The sequence below is a fragment of the Rhinopithecus bieti genome, unplaced genomic scaffold (assembly GCF_001698545.2).
Source record: "Rhinopithecus bieti isolate Rb0 unplaced genomic scaffold, ASM169854v2 scaffold_11404, whole genome shotgun sequence".
Taxonomy (NCBI): domain Eukaryota; kingdom Metazoa; phylum Chordata; class Mammalia; order Primates; family Cercopithecidae; genus Rhinopithecus; species Rhinopithecus bieti.
The window spans coordinates 26,583-42,159 of record NW_016806911.1 but is presented as its reverse complement, the minus strand read 5'-3'; positions in this window follow the sequence as shown (position 1 = coordinate 42,159).

Genomic DNA, 15,577 nt, shown 5'->3' with positions numbered 1-15,577 from the left:
TATAAATAAAATATATATAGAGAAATATATCTATGAGAGAGGGGGAGATTTATTAGGAATTAATGCACAGGAATATACATAATATAAATAAACGTTTTTCTGGAGAACCCTGATTAATGCACTATCCCTTGCCTCCACTCTGAATAGACATCACAGTAAGTTTATTTCTAAAACACATTCTAGCTAGGTTTCATCAAATACTGTAAGACAATTTTTTTTCTGAATTGTCAATTAAAGCAAATCTATGTTTAACTGACAATATATGATTAGTTTATAATTGGTACTGGAAAGCTAATTTCAAGTCAGATTTTTTGCATGAATAAAGCATAAAATTATTCAAAATGTTTTGCTTCCTCATACTTTACCTAGTGATATGACAGAGAGATATTTCAACTGTGCTTAGAATTGTTAAAAAAAAATTTTATCTCAGTTTTATGTTATACAAGTATACTTAATTTAAAATCATATTTTACAATTAAAATATTTATTTTAAAATTTTATTAAGTATAAAATATTGTGTATCCCCCAAATCAGAATGTATAGCCATGTGCAATATAATCACAGTATGACTTTCATCAGCAATCACATCTCTCAGCCTCTAAATGTCAAATTACAATTGGCATTTAAGAAAATTGCTTCAGGATATATATCACATATCTTTTTAAATACCAGTTGGTATTTTCAGCTATTATTTCATTACTACTAAATTGAGTACTAGTGTCCAATTAGACATTAATTACAAGTCTAAATATGGTTAATGTTCTAACCAGGATGTCACTAGGCATTTTAATTTTACTAAATTAAATGCAACAAAATTCAACTTTGCAGATTTCACAGTTCAAACACTCTTTTAATTATAAAGGTTTATTTTAATGGGATAGAACAAATGCTCTCTAACCTTAAAACTCTGGTGAAATTAAACGTGATATTAAGTGGAATATCACAGGAGTTTAAATAGGAAAAGATTGCTAGAGATCCTGAAAGAAACCTCCCACAAAACCCCATAAAACCTTATCATAGTCGACCCAGCCCCTGCTTCAACGACTCCCCCAACAAAGGGTTCTAACGGTTGCAAATGTCTTCCTTTTATTGAACAAAATATTCTCACTGTAATTTCAACCTCTAATTTTATTCCTGCCATTTGGAGCACAGTAGAATAAATTTATTATTCCTTTCAAATATTTGATGACAGCTAGTCTATTATTCTCCTGCCTTACCTTCTCTAGGGTAGCTGGATATATTGCAGTACACCTTCATCATTTTCGTTGCTCTCTCCTGAGCAATCAACATTCTTCTTAAAATAGCGACCTCTGCTATAGGAATGACATCTCCAAAGCCTTCTCAATTCACAGTCTTCTTATAAATGTAATAAACTACATCCTCTGAAAAACTGTCAGAAACTCTATAAAGGTAGAGGGTGGCTTAGGTATTTCTGTTATACCAAAATACCTTTTAATTTTTTTTTAAAAAATAATTGTTTCAGGGACTTCTAACTGGTAAATAACAAATAAGATACTGTAAAACAATCCTTGTCTCAAAATTTCAGTATATATGTTAAAACAATTAAATGAGCATTTAAATTAGAACAAATAGGAGATTGGGAAACATAGTACAGTAATTTACTCTTGTCCTCTTCAATCCACAGGTGAGCTGTCCAGGAAATGGACAGTTTATCATGTCTTACTTAGTCTCATTACCTTCTTTTATTTAAACACATCTTTATGTTAACAATTTCACATAAAGAAATATTTTTGTTTTTTTAATTTCTTATTCTTGAGTTCTGTTAATGGTTCTTCTCATATCCAATATATACTCCTTATATATATACTATATGTACTGTAATATATACTATTACAATTTTTTCAAGTAGGCTACATAATTGCTGAGATGCTTTTTAAATGAAAAAGTCTTTCAGTTACTTTCTAATCTTAAATACAGTTTTACTAAATGTAGTGTCCTCTGGTCACAGGCAATCAGATTAAAGAAAATATTAATATACTCATGAATATACTCATGAGTTCAAAATAAGGGAAACAAAGATATTAAAACAAGGTCTCCTGCTGTGAAAGGAACTTACAGGAAGTACAACATTCAAGACATCTCTATATTCTAAAGGATGTTTCTTAATCAAGTTTAAAGGTCATTATAATTACCAAATGTGATGAGTTGAAATCAGATGTTTATTTGATAAAAAATAAATATAACATTCAAAATTAAATTTAAGGTAATGAATATCTAAATTATTTTCTGTAGAAAAAACACAGAAAATAAAAATGAATATGAAGTATAAAATAGAAATGGAGTAAAGAACCAAGAAATTCAACCTACAGATGTATTTGAGAAGAAGGGAAAGAAAAGACAAGGAAACAATATCCAAAAGTAATATTTTGTTAACCATTTTTTTATCTGAATAAAAGGGTCATTTCTATAAGCCAAGTAGTAAGAAATATTTCTTACTGAAATATTTTAATTTCAAGATTAGGGAAGTAAATCACACAAGTACCAAGAATTTAAAAAAAAAAAAAAAAGGAAAACTAAGAAAAAAATCCACAACTGACATGACAAAGTAAAACAATCAGATTGTATCACTGCTGTTAGATTTTGAGGGAAACAAACAAAAAAACATGAACTAAAATGTCTCCATCCAATTATGTCGTTACTTACTTGCAACAAAACTACAGTGAGACAGCATATTATTTTTATACCTTCTCTTCCAAATTACTCAACGGTGATATTTCCCACAGCTTACTACTCAAACCCCTGTTCTTTGACATGCTTATGAAATCTAAGAGCTCTGTTTCTACTAGGAATCCTTCTTTCCATTTTCCCTGCCTTTCATAAAACTCATTGAAGCATTCATCACAACATACTGATTATATCCTATTCTGCTCTAATTAGTTGAACTCTAATCTGAGGAAAATGTCCTTTTCCTAAATCTAGAAATTATTACATGGTGTATGTTATGGCTTGGATGTCTCCACAAAAACTCGCATTAAAATGTAATCCACTATGTGGCAGCATGCATTGAGAGATGGGGTCTTTAAGAAGTGATTGGCACAACAGCTCTACTCTCTTGGATGGATTAATTCATTTATAGATTAATGAGTTGTCATGGGAGTGGAACTGCTGGCATTAAAGGAAGAGAAAGAGAGATCTGAGCTAGCACATTAGCATACTCAGCCTCCTTGCCATGTGATGTCCTGTATCACCTCAGGACCCTACGGAGCCCCCACGAGCCAGAAGGCTCTCACTATATGCAACCCCTTGACCTTGGACTTCTCAGCCTCCAAAATGTAGTAAATACATTCTTTTAATTGATAAAGTACCCAGTTACAGGCATTCTGTTATAAGCAACAACAACAAAAACTAAGATAGTGCATTAAAAAGAAGAAAACATATTGTTGCTCCCTAGATTCTTCCTTGAATGATACATGTCACGTTCTGTAGTTTCTTAAGAAACTGTTCCCAAAGATGATGGCTGTTAATGAAAGCTATGCAATTTCTAGGAATGACTTCTGTCTTTTTTGTCTTCCTCATCCCTATGAAACCCACCACAAATAAGCACAAAATCTGTGGTTTTGTTTTTGGTTTGTTTTGTTTTACAATGTAATTTCAGCCAGAAGAAAAATTTCTCTAGCCTTTTCTATTTAGAAATTTTAGGGCTACTATTGGAGGCATCTAACAAATTCTATACTTTCAAAGATGGCTGATGTAGCCCAGAGCTATATGTTGCTATGGCAATTAGCAAAATGATTACTATACCCACATAGCAAATAATGGGGGAATACTGATTTTTACCAACAATTTAAAAGTAAGCCATAAAATTAAACCACTGGACTCACTGGGGTCAGGTCAGAACTCTCTAAGCCTTCTTGCCAGGTTAATGCCAGCTTCTTGTGAGGCTTCTCTGGTTGACTGCAGTAGTAGTAGCAGGAGAGGGACAGAGCACTTAGTAGGGTTGGCTAGCCCAATAGAGAGTAACTGAGAGAATGTGAGTTGGACTTAATTGATATATCACAGGCATTTGTGGTACATCTGCACTGGGTAAATCCATATCCAAAAAAAATTTCACATAAATTTTAACAGAAGGATATTTACAATTGCTTATTTTACTACATCCTTTAACATACACCAGGCACTTCAGGACATTTAGAAATATTAGATATATATTTTTGAAGTACTTAAAATTGTTAACTATATATGCAATAGTGAGGAAGAATGTACACACAGAACAATAGTTATAATCTGAAAATGCCTTTTATGCATGACATGAAGCCCTTCTCTTCTCTTCCTTCTCACGACCTCTGCTTCACCTCTGCTAATACCTCCTAGTATCACTTGGAGAAGTGGTCTAGCAATCCCATTTCCAAAGGTCATTTCCAGAGGCATTTCTTTTCTTTTCTTTTCTTTTTAACAAAAAAACATTTACAAAATGTCTGATTTTGAATTCTGCTTTATCATATGTCTCTAACTGTAATACCTAAAAGAACCAGATGTGGGAAAATAAGTTTCCTTTTAAAACTTCAGGAAAAAAGTTGAAAGCAGTTCTTCTGTTTGTTTGTTTCACATTATATACACAAGTCTTTCTATATGTGGCCAGTGAATCTTCCCAGAGGAACATGGGCACTTCCTGGTGTTCCCTCATTTTTCTCTTACAAAGTCAAGGTCTAGTGGAATGAAGACCTGCATTGCCTTCAGGTCCCCATGTCTCCTGGTCCTTCAGGAAGGGACGTGGTTGTCCCAGGGCTCTAGACTCAGTGGATAAAAACCCAGGCCACGTGGGGCCCCAGCGATAGGTGTGGACTGTGCTCTGTTCTCACCTGCTCCCTCCCAAATTCCAAATTATTTTATTTTAATTTTCAAAATAGTTCTTAGTTAAATTAATAAATAAAATTACAATAACTCATTTTATAGAACTTAAAATTAATGAGAACCTTAAATATCAAACACACGAAATATCAATGTGAGATACAATCCCACAACTCTCAGAGTAGCAGAAAATGAAATTCTGAAAAGATCAATTATTGACAAGGACAAGAGAGGGAGATAACTTTAATATTCTATTTTAGGAAGTGCAAACTGCCATTATCACTTAGGAAAGGAATTTGTCAACCTCTAGTAAAATTAAAAATATGTGTACTTTATAACTAGAAATTTCACTTTGATATTTGTGCCCTAAACAAATCCTTTACACATTGAATAAAATGCCACATACAAAGAAGTTCATTTTGGCAATTTCTGCTAAACCAACAAATTAGAAACAATCTCAATATCTACCAATATTTGAATGCAGAAATACATTGTTATATGTTTATACAATGGATTTCTATCTAAAAAAAGACTGAGTTAGATCTATATTTATAAATATAAAAAATACCAAAAATAATATTTCATCATTAAAACATTGCAAAATGATATTTAATGCAAATGTTAATAACCCATTCAATATCAACTTGTATCTTAGAAAACTTACGCTGGTTAAGGTGTAGAGAAATTACGGACAAGAGAGACAGTAAGTGTATTGAAATATCACAGTAGCAATGATTTCATTGGAGGAAAGGGAGATTCAGAAAGAACACAGAGGAAATTGCATCCATTGTAATGTTTATTTCTTTAAAAATATCTGCAATAACTATGAAAATGGTTTTACTTTTAAATATGGGTGATATTGAATTGTATGCATAATTTGCATCCTGGAAACACAGTATTCCCCTCTTATTCACAATTTTGTTTTCAACAGTTTTAGTTACCTTTAGTCAACCTTGGCCCAAAAATATTAAACGGAGAATTCCAAAAATAAACAATTCATGTGTTTTAAATCACACACTGCTCTGAATAGTGTAATGACATCTTGCACCGTCCCTCTCTGTCTTGCCCAGGACAGGAATCATCCCTCTGTCTAGCACATCAACTTTGTCTGTGCTACTCACCCATTAGTCACTTAGAAGCTGTTATAGTTCTCAGACTGACTATGGTGGTTTTGCAATGCTTTTGTTTAATAACCCTTATTTTACTTAATAATGGCCCCAAAGTGCAAGAATTGTGATGCTAACATATTGTTGTAATTGTTCAATTTTATTATTAATTATTGTTAAATTACTCACCCATTAGTCACTTAGAAGCTGTCACAGTTCTCAGATTGACAGATTGACAGTGGTGGTTTTGCAATGCTTTTGTTTAAGAAACTCTTATTTTAATATTGGTCCCAAAGTGCAAGAATCATGATGCTAATATATTGTTATAATTGTTCAATTGTATTATTAGTTATTGTTAATCTCTTACTATGTCTAATTTATAAATTAAACCTTATCATAAATGTTCATGTATGTATAGAAAAAAACATAGTTTATATAGGGTTGGTACTATCCTCAGCTTTAGGTATTCACTGAGGGTCTTGGAATATATCCCGCCATAGATAAAAGAGACACTATTCTACTGCATTAGCGGGAAAGGACTTGCCTGTTTAATGTAGGCAGCCAAATGGTTCCTCTGATGGAATGTGACTTTTGGTCTTTGTTGAAGGTTTGACGGGCAGCAAAAATGTCCCACTATCTCTTTCTCTATTCTACATATTGAATTGAGGAGGACTTTAGTTTCTGGATTCATCGTTCCTGCTAGGAGACTAGACAATCTTGCAGTAGATTCTTTAGTTTCTTTAGCAATCGATTTCCCTGTTTTGGCCTTAGGGTAAACATTGCTCTCTGAAGTCAGAAATTTGTAAGTTCTAATATGAAATTAACTTAGAAACTAATGAGAGATGTCTTATATGAAAAGCAGAACTGGTTTATTTTTAATGTTTATTTTTATCTAATGGACAGACCTCATTTACAAGTTCACTTTGGGCTAGGGCTTCAGGCAAATCTACTCATAAAGCAGTTGATCATATTCTTAGAAACTTTCTTATTATTTCACAGACCAACTTCTAGTTAATGAAAATGTAGAATAATTTAATGGCAAGATTCATACCCCAATTACAGAGTCTAAGGAAAAGCCTACAAAAATGCAATATCCTTCAAACAGCAATAACAGAAAACCGAAGAAATAAAATTGTAATTTTCAGACATTGTTAAAACTGATGAGTCAGTGTTTTGTTCACCACTTTTCAGCCATGTTATGTTGGAATCATCTCTTCCTCCAAATACAATTCTACCCCATTTCTCTGACCAAAATAAAAAAAAATCAGAAATGATATTAAACCATGGTAAAGAAAGCCTTTACACTGACAAAAACTAGTAACTATACGATACTACATTTTAGAGATTTTGAAATCTCATAATCAAATACCCATACGACAAATGAGGACATTGCATTTCAAGGAAGTAAAGTCATACATACCGTCAAGTCATACCGGATGGCACTGGTAGTTAGTGGTAGGACTGAGATTAGGACCTAGATCTCTTGGTTGACAGATTACAAAATAGAAAATGGACTGAGGTAGTTTGTCTGATGTTTGAATTTATAGATTGACATTTAGCTCCACTTGTGTGTTATCTCTACTCTTCTCGTAACTGCAAATATAATTGCCAAGGATATGAGTTTCACAGAAGTAAAGTTAGATGCTGATCTCATTCTATTCTTAACACAGACAGAAATCTGACAGCACTAATGGCAAGCGAAAGAGATTCCTAAAATTGAAGTGAGTACAGGGAGCCTTTTAGGTTTAGAATACAAATTACTCAAGAGCTGGCTACATCCCATCTCAAAGTGGGTTAATATTGTAGCTCCTCACTAATTGATTTCCCAGAATATTTTGTGTGGAGGATGTGCTGCTATCCTCTATAAATGCCCCTAATGTTTTCCATGCATGTCAGTTAGGAACTAGAAGCTAGTGCTTCAGGTCGTTTGGAACACTCCAGGGCCTCATAACTACTCCAGCTGAAAGAATTATGATCAGGATAAGTGTATGAACAGCTTTAGAAACCAGCATAACAAAAAAGAACTGCTGTAAAATCAACAAGTTTAACCTATACCACCATCTCTGTTACCTTCACACCCCCACTTAGAATGAATCATAGGAAAGCTGGACAATGTAATTTGGAAAGTAAGCAAATATAACTAGGCCACCTCTGTTGACATTGGTATTTTTTGAATGCTTTGTTGTTGCTATTTTTATTTTGCTTATCATTTCTTCAAAACCCCAAAAATAGAAAATGCATGTTACTTGTAAATGTCTAGTGAATGGTTATTCTTAAGATTACTACGTAACAAGATATGGTTTTCTAAATCCATATTTTCCGTTGGGTCTCAGCCCAACATCCTTCTCTGGGTCAGCTCAAGTGATAGCTCTTCAAATCTTTCTCAACCAGTCCAATTTCTTCCATAAGTGTGGCATGCATAGGAAATATCAATAATTGGTATGTGAGGGCTGGGCATAGTATCACATGCCTGTAATCCTAGCACTTTGGGAGGCTGAGGTGGTAGGATCGCTTGAGGCCAAGAGTTCAAGACCAGCCTGGACAATACAGGAAGATCCTATCTTTAAAAAAAAAAAAAAAAAAAGAAATTCACCAGTTATGGTGGTACAGGCCTCTAGACCCAGATACTCAGGAGGCTAAGATGGGAGGATTTCTAGAGTCTGGGAGGTTGAGGCTGCAGTGAGCTGTTTGTGCTACTGAACTCCAGCCTGGGTGACAGAATGAGAGTATCTAAAAAAAAAAAAAAGGTATTTGATTAAAGGCTTATTTTGCTGATTTTCTCTATCAGTTGTATAATCCCTTACTCCTCTCTGAGAAGAGTATGAGAGGCAGTGCATGTATAGGGTTGTACTTGACAACATGGGCTATGGCATTCAAGTATTTGGATTAAGTCCTAGATGTCTGATTATATGTTGAGTGATCTTGGGAAAGTTATTTAAACTATCTTTATTTCCATCTTGTAAAAACTTATATGAAAATACTAATAAAGTTATTACAGGGCTTAACTCAGTGCATCTCAAGCAGCAAACAAATTTTGTTCCTCAATAATCTTTTGTCAATGTTCACAGATATTTTTAGCAGTTACATATTAGGGGGGATCTCTACTGCCATCTCCTGGATAAGGTTACTGCTAAACATCCTACAATGCACAGAACAGCCACCCACAACAAAGAATTATCTGGCCCATTGTTGGTAGTGCTGAGATTGAAAAAACTTGGCTTAAATGAATTAATTGATATAAAACATTCCAAATAGTGACTGACACATAGTAAGTACTCAGCAAAGAATTAACAGGTATTGTTAGGATTATTCCATTGCTCCAAAATATTAAAATGCTGACTAAACTGCACTTCTCTTTTAAATGATCAGGTAAAGCTTACCTGGATTTTCTACTTCATTGGCACCTTCTAACAACTTATGCATCTCATTTTATTTGCTATAATTAGATAGCCCTCTTATCTTTAACACTTAGTGTTTATTTTATTTTTCCTTAGAATTAAATGTCTTACTAAACATGAAAAAAACGTATCTTTATGAAACATTCTCAATTTGAAAAGGATCAAACTAGAGAAAGCACTAGCAGGTCAACAAAAGAAATCTCCAACATGTTTTAAAGAAAAACTATCATATCCTTTATTAAACTAGAGTATTGAGGCCTGATATGCTGCAGCTTTAAAAACTGGGGATTCAATGCATTCATGAGGAATAAGAAAGGAATGTTGAGAGATATTCCAAGAGCATGTTGAAATAACTCACCATGTGTCCACCAATAATTTTGAATGTCAGCTATGAGACCTTTTATACATTAGAGATATTTCTGTGATTAGGCACACCTGTAAAGGAATAATATACAGTATTGAACTTTTTCAATATATTTCATCTCTTTGCTTTCCATAAAACTATTCAATATCATAATCTGTCACAGGAATAACATTCCAGCAAATAAGAACACAATATAGTAATTACAGTCAATTGCATGCAAGCCTGCAGAAATGGTGGTATGATTTTCTCAGGAAATACATCATGGAATATTCCAGGAATAATCCTAATATTGATATGACTTCAATCAATTCTGCAAACACTCATTGTACAACAACTGTGTGACTGCTTGTATCAATTACCAGCTTTTAAAAAAAGGTAAAATATCCACATCCACTTCCCAGGCAACACTATTTTTCATCATCATGTAGGACAGAATAAAAGAAATTGAGAATTTGATTTGCATTTTGAGAGAATTAGAAATTGACTTCCTGAATATGATTGATGAAATACACTTAAATCATTTAATTACATCATTACCCTTCAGCAAAACAATTACCTTAATGAATTAATGGGTGATTAAAATTTTGAAATAACCAACATGGGACCAGAACCTAGAATCAATCTACTTAATAATGGATCTTTATTTCAAAAGTAAAACGTAAACCAATATTTATTTACACTTGTCAGTAAATCAGAAAAAAAGAAATCGGTCAAAGCCCCGTGGCTTGTAGTAATATGTAGATACTGATTTCTACTAGATTGGAAGTTAAAAGTAGCAGTATACATCAAGCAAACCTCTCAAAGTTGATTGCTCCTTTGGTGAATAGTGATATAGCACTAAAGACTTTCTACATCTTAAGTGCTAGTGATCTCTCTCACCCCTTTCTTCTCTCCTTTCCACCTCTCCTCCTTCTCCTTTCTTCTCTCATCTTCTCTCCTGTTCCCACCTCTTCCTCCTCTCCCAATTCTCTCCTTTCTTCTCCTCTCTTCTGAATCTGTTTTCCCTGAGAGAAAAAAAAAAAGCATTACTTTTGAACACGTTGAGAATGTGTTACTGATAGGGTATGGCTATAAAGGAGTTACAAAAATATACATATATATGTGAACAATATGCGTGCGTGTATATATACATATATACCATACACTCACGTGATATGATGTGCATATCATATGAATACATATATCATATGATATGAGTATGCATGTATATATGTATATACATGTATAAATGTAAATATATACATGTATTTTTATATGTAATGTGTATATACACACATCTATACATATATACATATATGTATATATGTTGTATATATCATCTATACATACATGTATATGTGTATTATGTATATGTGTATGTGGTATATATAATACACATATTATATATGTAACTCATAATGTATATATCATATCATTATACATGTGTATATGTCGTGTGTATATAATGTATATATGTGTTTATAATGCATGTATATGTGTGTATACACACATATTGCACTCATATATGTATATTTTATAACTCCTTTATAGCCATATCCTATTGTTACCTCATTCTCAACATTTTCAAAAGTAATGCTTTTTTTTCTTTCTGTCATAGAAACTCGCCATCTCCTTTATCTAACATTCCTTTCTGTGAATTTATCCGTGAAAGATCAGTGATGCCAACTTTGAGAACCATTCTTCCAGGAGGGTTAGCTTTTATTTTTGTCTGTCTCTTTTAGTGCCATTTCTCCCCTCGCTGATTTTTGCTTAGTGTCCAAGTTCCAGGTTCAGCCTCCTCATGGCACCATTATCCAAAATTTTGTATCTCAACAGCAGTGCCATTAAGGGCAGCTCTACTCTTCCTGGGACCTGTGGGCCCAGACTGACTCCTTGTGACCTGCCTCCATCTGACCTGGCCCCTTGATGCTGCTCCCATCCCTGTACCCATCTTACAATCTCAGTTTCCATTCCAGCCCTCTGTTGCTGTCACCTGGGCCTAGGCACTACTGTACTACTTTCTTGGCACCTAAAGCCCATTTCTTTGCTCAGTGACTCTGACTCATAGAAACTCCAGGCTAGGTCACATGATGTGTTTGTCCATTCATTTGGCTATGAGGGAGGAATCCTTGGAGAACTCTTTTATCTTTTGAGATATTAACCATGCCTCAAGAGATGGGTGCTAGTGTCTCTTAAAACTCCCACTCTGTCATGATTCCAGAATTGGAACTTCCACCTCCAAATTTCTCCACCCCCATTTATATGCTTGGAAGGATTGTCCGTCTATTTCCCCACTTCTCAATATGTCTTGAACTCTCTCCATCCAGACTTTCCTTCCTGATGCTCCTTGAAACAGCTCACATTAAGGTCATAATGACCTCCATTTGTCAATTATAATGCTTGAGTCTCAGTTTGCAACTTACTGAAGCCATTCACAATAATTGCCATATTCCCTTCCTGGTTGAAATAATTCTGAAGTTGGACCATACATCCCTGACTTCTTTTTCTATCTCACTGAGCTCTTTCTTTGTTTCCTTTGTTCTCTTCCATCTAGTCATTGCCCAGTCCTTGTCTTTATACGTCTTCTCTCCACCATCCATGCTTTATCTTGGTAATCTCATCAGGCCCTATGCCTTTCAATCCCATGTAAACCCTATGGATTCTCAGAATTATATCATTATCTTGGACCTCTCCCTTCACCTCCAGAGTCATTTATCCAACTTCCTACTGGGCTTCCCCACTTGGCAGATATATTATGTATCTCAATCTTTTTTTTTTTTTTTTTTTTTTTTTTTTTTTTTTTTTTTTAGCAAAATAGTGCTAAATTTTCTTTGTTTCTTTAACTGAAAAATCTAGAAATAAAGCCCAGTTGGATCAGGGGTTCAAATGTATCATTAAAACAATATATTTCCATCTCTCAGCTCTACTTTATATGTGGCTTTCTTCTTTTCTTCTTGAGCTGGCTTTATTTAAATGGGGGAAAAGATAGCTCCTGATAGACTCAAGCTCATATGGTTCTTAGAATGCACAATCTCGAATTTGATCTTCTATTAGTCTCTCATTGGTTTGACCATAATCCATGTGGAAATGTTTACTAAAGTACTACTATTCATCACAGACTTTACTATTATCCCAGCATAATAGAAGAGGCATTATCATTGTACTTGTGTTTGAATTATTGTTATCTTCTCAATATGCAATGATAATTACAGTCCAGTCCAGACTGAAATTCCAGTCCAGGCGCTCGAATTTATGAGCTGTATGACCTTTGGCATATCTAATCATTTCTCTATGCCTTGATTTTCTCATCTTAAAATGAGAATAAATAATAATGCTAATCTTACAGGGTCCACTGTTTTTGTTGTTGTTGTTTTGAGACAGAGTCTCACTCCGTCGCCCAGGCTGGAGTACAGTGGTACGATCTCAGCTCACTACAGCTTCTGACTCCTGGATTCAAGTGATCCTTCCACTTCAGCTACCTTAATAAACATTTCCATATGGATCAGGGTCAAACCAATCAGAAACCAATACAAAAGGTCAAATTCAAGATTGTGGGCACTAAGAACCATATGAGCTTGTATGTATCTCAATCTTAACCTGAAGATACTTAGAAACCAGAAATCTTGACTCAGTTCGTATACATGTTTCTTTTCTATTGTTCCCTGCTTCGAAAAAAAGGCATAACTTTTGCTTCACTAGCGCAGACTACTATCCTTAGTTCCACTATTGCTTTTATATGTGTGCAATTAATACACAAGGGCTGTCAGGTTTTTCTTGAAAATATATCCAATATTTAATCAGTCTTCAGTAGGTCCACTGCTACCATCAAATCCAAGCCCATATCATCTCCCACCCAGACAAATTTTATACATTTCAAATGGTTCTCCTCATTTTGGCTATTATCATAGTGATTTTTAAAAATCATTAATCTGATAATACTACTCCCTGATTATTTTCTGCTATTTTAGTGACTGTTCTATTATAGTTATACTGACCTTGCTATTGTTTCTAGATTGCAAATTCATCCTTACCTCAGGGCTTTGGTACATGCTGCCTTCTTTGTCTGGAATGCTCCTGCCCTGAGTTTTCTCAGGATTGACTTCACCTCTTCATTCAGGACTCCACTTAATTGTCACCTATTCACAGTAGTCTTCCCCACATCCGAAGAGCCTTCAAATCTGTTATACTCTGTTCCTTCAATTTGCCTTATGTTTTGCTAAGCAATTATGTAGTAAGTACTGTGTGACATTTCATAAATAATAAATATTATATCCATTTTACATACATGCATATGTGTGTTTAAGCCAATACATACAAACATATACATACAAAAATTGAACATACACAGATATATGCAAATATGAGCATATATGTACACATCCACTCATATTTAAGTGTATACACGTTTATCTGTATATATGTTTCTGTTTTTCTGACTTAGTAAGTTTTGTTAAAGGCAAAAACATTTCCTGTCCTGGCCAACTCCTTATCTCTAGGAACTACTGTAGTCCTGCTTCACAGTAGATAGCCAATGCATATTAATAGTATAGTGAATGAATAGAGATAATAACCATGAAACATGATATGTAATATAACATTAAAAATAAAACTGGTCTGGCGTGGTGGCTCATTCCTGTAATCCCAGTACTTTGGGAGGCAGAGGCGAGCAGATCACGAGGTCAAGAGATTGAAACTATCAACTAGCCGGGCGTGGTGGCGGGCGCCTGTAGTCCCAGTACTCGGGAGGCTGAGGCAGGAGAATGGCGTGAATCCGGGAGGCAGAGCTTGCAGTGAACTGAGATCCGGCCACTGCACTGCAGCCTGGGCGACAGAGCGAGACTCCATCTCAAAAAAAAAAAAAAAAAAGAAAAGAAAAGAAAAGAAAAGAAACTATCCTGGCCAACATGGTGAAACCCCGTCTCTACTAAAAATACAAAAAAATTAGCCAGACTTGGTGGCATGTGCCTGTAGTCCCAGCTATTGGGGAGGTGGAAGCAACAGAACTGTTTGAACCCAGGAGGCAGAGGTTGCAGTGATCCGTGATTGTGTCAATGCACTCCAGGCTGGCGACAGAGTGAGACTCCGTCTTAAAAACAAAAAAAGAAAAAAGAAACAAAAAACCCCCCATAAAACTGTATGTAATGAAGGAAGAATTAGAAGCCAAAATTATGATGGGCGATTGTAACAAACACACAGACACACACAGACACACACACACACACACACACACACAATTTTAAAGGTAACACAGTTCTTTTATACAGTAAGTATGTACATGAACTAACTTTTATTTGTCTTTTGTTGCAGTAAAATACACAAAACATAAAATTTTAATTAGTGAAATATCTGTAATCTTTAAAATTGATTATAATAAATAAAAGCATGAAAATTTAAATGGCATCTTAGTACAGTAGTAGGAACTAATTGAATATTTATGTGCTAGATGTTAATACGTTTCATTTTACCTTGCTAAAACTACATTTTTTATTTTGTTTGAAATTTTGTAAAATTGTTTCATAAACCAAAGAAAAAATTAAGCTTCATTAAATTTCAAAAGTTTGATTTATGTTGCATTCTGTGACTGCAATAAAACTAATTAGCAATAAATAATAAAATTCCAAATAAAACTTACAAAATCCCAGTAAAAGTGTTTAGAAGTTAAATAAAATACCCTTCTAAGTAAATAGTTGTTATTAACAGGGCCAGTCCCAATTGCAGACAATTTAGAAAACAACAAAGCTGAAAAGAAAACATCAAAATATGTACAATGCAAAATTCAAGTTTTAAAATTATACACTAAATGAATTTCAGTATATAGAATCCAGTTTCTGGGGGTGGGGCCAAGATTGCCAACTGGAAGCAACAGTGATTGGAGACTCCCATCAAAAAGAACCATAATAGTGTGTGAATCCTGCACCAGC